This window comes from Eleutherodactylus coqui, chromosome 4 (assembly GCF_035609145.1).
Source record: "Eleutherodactylus coqui strain aEleCoq1 chromosome 4, aEleCoq1.hap1, whole genome shotgun sequence".
Classification (NCBI taxonomy): Eukaryota; Metazoa; Chordata; class Amphibia; order Anura; family Eleutherodactylidae; genus Eleutherodactylus; species Eleutherodactylus coqui.
Window position 1 is genome coordinate 63,781,592 of NC_089840.1, and position 6,000 is coordinate 63,787,591.

A 6,000-nucleotide genomic window follows, 5' to 3' on the forward strand; every position below is an offset into this window, starting at 1 on the left:
ACCATATAGCACTAGCCATAAAATGCATCTTCATGTAGCTAAAGATAAGTAACCAATGGGCTCCTGAGATTAGGAGATTTTTTTTCAGATATAGGATATAAAATCTAACACTAATGGTAGCTAATCGGCTTTCTGTACCTGATGCTAGAGGTTCCTCTTCTGTAGACCTTTGGGTACCTCTACTGCTGCTGATGGCATTAGGCATATCCTCTCTTCTTCGGTTTCTGTTTAAACTGTATTTTTAGTGATTTTTTAACATAATAAAATTAATGTACTCCTTGCGACAGGACAAACAAACCATATTGCAAAGATAATAACATCATATTCTCTAAAGTTTCATATAAAGAAAGTGGTGGGATCTCGAGAAACCCAGGAAATTAGCTAATCAAAAAACACTTGGATCGAAATGGTTGATTTGAGCATCGACTATTCAAATACTTTTTGTACAAAATACCCATAAAGTTAGGAGTAGCTTGCAGATATAGCAATATCAAACCATTAAAATTCTTCTTCTGTTTCAAGGATGCTTCATCAAAATTTAATAGGGTTTTTTATCACCCAGCTAAGGTGGATGACTCTTATTTTAACTTATGAGGATAAAGAGGGCCTCTTCCTTCTCCGACATGAGACAAATGAACCCTCCAGATAGTAACAGTGCCTCATTTGTCTCAAGATGGCGCGGGCACCACCTCCTCTCCTTTAGACTCCTCCTCTGATGGTACTGTATGGGAGATAAGCCAAACAAAAATATGATGTATTAACATAAGATCTGTATCAAGTGAAAAGTAAATCAGATTTCACATTTCTAAACTCTACATCAAAATAGAAAAACATATCAAAGTCTGGTCTGTGCACTTTTTTGTGACATTAAGAATATTTATCCAAATGATGACTTTTTGTAGAAAATTAGCCGCATTTACAATACAAGCTATGTGGACGAGATTTAAAGAAAAAAAATCATTTGGGTGGAGTGTTTTTGAAATGCATTGCAGATTTTAAATTTACAGCTTGTCAATTTATGCTGCAGATTTTGACTGCAAATGTCAACCTTTGTAATGCAAAGGTCTAAAACCAAGATCTGTTGCAAAATCCACACCACTTAGGTACGGATCTTGTCTCTATGGATTTCCTGAGTATTCATTGCTGATTTTCTGCTGTAGACAGTCAGCAGCAAATATGCCCCATGTGAAGGCACTCTAAGGCCCAATGTCCACGGGCAGATTTTAATTATAATATCTGCTCAAGTCTCCCACCCTGGAGAGCCACACCTGTAGTCGCCCATAGGGATGCATTAGCATCCGCAAGGCAATTTAAAGCATACGGATGTCATTTTTTTTTTCCCGGCGTGCAAACTGCACACGCGGGAAGAAATCACAGCATGCTCCATTCGTCTGCGGATCCCACAGGGCGGCTTCCATTGAAGTCAATGGAAGCTATTCGATCCACGGCACAGCCACAGCTGTCACTGTGGACGGGACGCGGATCCGGAGAAAAAGCAGGAGATTAAAAAAAATAAAATAAAATAAGAATTGCACTGCGCATGCGACCAGCACATCGCCAGATTGTCCGGACAGATTCGCTGTGCTGAAGAAAGAAGATCTGGCCGGCACAGAGGAGACCCGTGCCGGATCTGGACAGGTAAGAAAATCCTATGGGCGGCTAGAGCTGCGGATCTCCCGCACAGATTTAATAAATTAAATCCGCACGTGGACATTGAGCTTAAGACTTCTCACTGACCCTGAGAAGCAGTGCGGCTTCTTATGTTAAGAGAGAGATTTTGAAGACTTTTATAGAAGATTATTGCCCTTGCAGACACAGCAGAGACCGGAGTTCAAAAAAAAAGAGAAAAACCAATGTGAATTTTATGAAATCAGACAAATCTAGAAACACTGTAGACTTTACACTGAAGAGAAGGAAGTCAGGGATTTACATCACAGGTATTAAAGGGAACCTGTTACCTGGTTCATAGTGCCTGAATCACCCAGGACAGGTATGCACAATGCGCCAATGTGGGTCTTATTCTGGAACCTTTTGGCGTATCAGAATAAAAATACTTTGTACCTTGATTTCGAATGGCACTCCTGAGTTACGGAGACGTCACGGAGACGGCACTGCGCCAGCCTCCCCCTGCCTGTATGTAGGGAGCAAGTTGCCACTCTAAAGGATGCAGGCGGGCAGAAGCCATCGTGACACTTCCCTGAGACTCAGCACTGTCCAGAATCAAACAGTATCTAACTCGAGGCGTGTTCATTTTCAAACGCTCCGCGTTTCAGAATTTGACATACATGCCGTACATAACTGCATGAATTTGGTGACAGGTACCTTTAACCAAACTTGTATTTACCTGAATAGGAAGACTGTTTTTCTGACGCTTCTTTTGCTGAAGAGAAACGACCAAGAAATGATCAGAAATTGATTAATTTAACAAAACCAGAAACACTAAAGACATTATATATAACGAACAGATGGAAAATGGATTCCTGTAGCCACCGTCTGCAAGTACATATATTATGTTCATTCTGATTACAGCCTTGTCCATGTAGCACTAGAGGGATATTTCCACAGCGTTTCAATGTAGGGGTGACAGGTTCCTTTAACCACACTTGTATTTACCTGGATAGGAAGCCGGTCCTCCTGCTACTTCTGCTGTAGAGAAATGACCAAGAAATGATCAGAAATAATTGGTTAATTTACACCCAATGTACACGGACAAATTTAATTTGTGGAATTCTCATGGGAGATCCGCAAATCAAGCCGCCCAATAGAGATGCATGGGAGTCCGCAAATGGATTATACAAGCGGATCTGATTTGCGGACCTTTTGGTCCGGAAAACAAATCGCAGCATGCTCCATTTTTGTGCAGATCCCATACAGACGGCTTTGATTCAAGTTAATGGAAGCCGTCCAATTCGCAGGAAAGCAGGAGATTTAAAAAACAAACAAACTGTACTGCACATGTCCGACGGTGAGCCGTGAGGACCATGCTCGGTACAGCGAACCCGGATGTGGAGGGATCCGTGTGGATTCCGCTGCCGGGGAATGCAGGTAAGCATGGTTCACTGGCTGCGGGCAGGGCTGGATTTCTTCTCGGACTCCTTGGTTGATAGTCTGGCTTGCTGCATATTGGTAGGTTCTACGGCCATTGTACTGACCTGATGGCCATTGTGCCGGTCTTATGGCAATCGTGCCTGCTTAGCAGCTATCGTACCTGCTTTGCACCTTTATTAGGTATTGCATTTTTGGCTTTTTTCCAGTGAAATATGTTTTTGTGTTCCCCCTCACCTCTGTGATTTTAATTTACTTTACAGTGAGATAGTGTAGGTTCTGACGGACGCAGTGTGGCCTCGGCCCGTCAGCTTATACGTCTTAGCCAAAATGCTAACTAACACCCGCATTTTATTAGTGTGTAACAATAGTTCCTTTATGCAGTTTGCTATAGACTTCTGGGGGAGCCCAAGATGTCAGCCAATGTGGCCCACTGTTGAGATACAGGGCAACCCACTGCTATGTCAGTGTGAGTTGTAATCCTGTGTTGTGGGACGCACCCATCTATTGGCTGGCTTCTGTGGTGTCGTTCACATAGCGGATTTAGTTGCATGCAGTCGCTCCTCCCCAATCTGGGCTGGGTTGAGTGGGTGACTGCATATAAGTCTGCAGTGGACAGTTTAGCTCCTCCGGTTTATAGTCTGGCTTGCTGCATATTGGTAGGTTCTATGGCCATTGTACTGACCTTACGACCATTGTGCGAGTCCTCTGGCGATCGTGCCTGCTTTGCACCTTTATTAGGTATTGCATTTTTGGCTTTCTTCCAGTGAAATATGTCGGTGACAGGTTCCTTTAACCGCACTTGTATTTACCTGAATAGGAAGACTGTTCTCCTGACGCTTCTTTTGCTGAAGAGAAACGACCAAGAAATGATCAGAAATTGATTAATTTAACAAAATCAGAAACACTAAAGACATTATATATAACAAACAGATGGAAAACAGATTCTTGTAGCCACTGCCTGCAAGTACATATATTATGTTCATTCTGATTACAGCCTTGTCCATGTAGCATTAGAGGGATATTTCCACCACGTTTCAATATGGGGTAACAGGTTCCTTTAACCACACTTATATTTACCTGGGCAGGAAGCCGGTCCTCCTGCTACTTCTTCTGCTGAAGAGAAATGACCAGAAATAATTGATTCTTTTAGCAAAACCAGAAATTCTATTTCCGTGTGTCGTGATAGGTTCCTTTAACCGCACTTGTATTTACCTGGATAGGAAGCCGGTCCTCCTGCTACTTCTTCTGCTGTAGAGAAATGACCAAGAAATGATCAGAAATAATTGGTTAATTTAGACCCAATGTCCACGGGCAAAGCTGATTTGTGGAATCCTCGTGGGAGATTCGCAAATTAAGCCGCCTAATAGAGATGCATGGGCGCCCGCAAATGGATTAATACAAGCGGATCTGATTTGTGGACCTTTTGGTCTGGAAAACAAATCGCAGCATGCTCCATTTTTGTGCAGATCCCACACAGACGGCTTCGATTCAAGTTAATTGAAGTGTCCGATTCGCGGGTAAGCAGATTAAAAAACAAACAAAAAAAACTGTACTGCACATGTCCGACGCTTAGCCATGAGGACCATGCGCAGTACAGCGAACCCGGATGTGGAGGGATCCGCACAGATGCCGCTGCCGGGGAATGCAGGTAAGCATGGTTCACTGGCTGCGGGCAGTGCTGGATTCCGTGACGGACTCCTTGGTTTATAGTCTGGCTTGCTGTATATTAGTTCTACGGCCATTGTACTGACCTTACGGCCATTGTGACGGTCCACTGGCGATCGTGCCTGCTTAGCGGCTCTAATGCCAGTGTTATGGTGATCTTGCCTGCTTTGCACCTTTATTAGGTATTGCATTTTTGGCTTTTTTCCAGTGAAATATGTTGGTGACAAGTACCTTTAACCGCACTTGTATTTACCTGGATAGGAAGACTGTTCTCCTGACGCATCTTTCGCTGAAGAGAAACAACCAAGAAATGATCAGAAATTGATTAATTTAAGAAAACCAGAAACACTGAAGACATTATATATAACGAACAGATGGAAAACGGATTCTTGTAGCTACTGCCTGCAAGTACATATATTATCTTCATTCTAATTACAGCCTTGTCCATGTAGCACTAGAGGTATATTTCCACGACGTTTCAATGTAGGGGTGACAGGTTCCTTTAACCGCGCTTGTATTTACCTGGGCAGGAAGCCGGTCCTCCTGCTACTTCTTCTGCTGAAGAGAAATGACCAGAAATAATTGATTCATTTAACAAAACCAGAAATCCTGTTTCCATGTGTCGTGATAGGTTCCTTTAACCACACTTATATTTACCTGGATAGGAAGCCGATTGTCCTGCTACTTCTTCTGCTGTAGAGAAATGACCAATAAATAATTGGTTAATTTAATGTCCACAGGCAAATTTAATTTGCAGAATGCGCACAGGAGATCCGCAAATCAAGCCACCCAATAGAGATGCATGGGCGTCTGCAAATGGATTAATATAAGTGGATCTGATTTGCCGACCTTTTGGTCCGGAAAACAAATCGCAGCATGCTCCATTTTTGTGCAGATCCCACAAAGACGGCTTTGATTGAAGTTAATGGAAGCCGTCCAATTCACGGGAAAGCAGGAGATTTAAAAAAAAACAACTACTGCACATGTCCGACAGTGAGCCGTGAGGACCATGCGCGGTACAGCGAACCCGCATGTGGAAAGATCCACGCGGGTGCCGCTGCCGGGGAATGCAGGTAAGCATGGTTCACTGGCTGTGGGCAGTGCTGGATTCCGTGCGGGACTCCCTGCAGGGAATTGATGCGTACCGTGGACATAAGGCCTTAACAAAACTGGAAACACTGAAGACATTATATAGAGCGGACAGAAAGAAAACATTATTGTCGTTACCACCTGCAAGTACATATATTATGGGTCATTCTAATTATAGTCATGTCCTTGTAGCATTAG

At 43.2% G+C, this 6,000-nt stretch overlaps 1 long non-coding RNA gene across 1 annotated transcript; it reads right to left on the bottom strand.

The window, feature by feature from the left end:
• Positions 1-2,344: 2,344 nt before the first annotated feature.
• Positions 2,345-3,885, bottom strand: LOC136624637 (uncharacterized). The gene is made up of 3 exons (XR_010792363.1): positions 3,858-3,885; positions 2,614-2,646; positions 2,345-2,380 (listed from the first exon to the last, which is right to left on the bottom strand). It is a non-coding gene; the product is annotated as an uncharacterized lncRNA (long non-coding RNA).
• Positions 3,886-6,000: the final 2,115 nt, after the last annotated feature.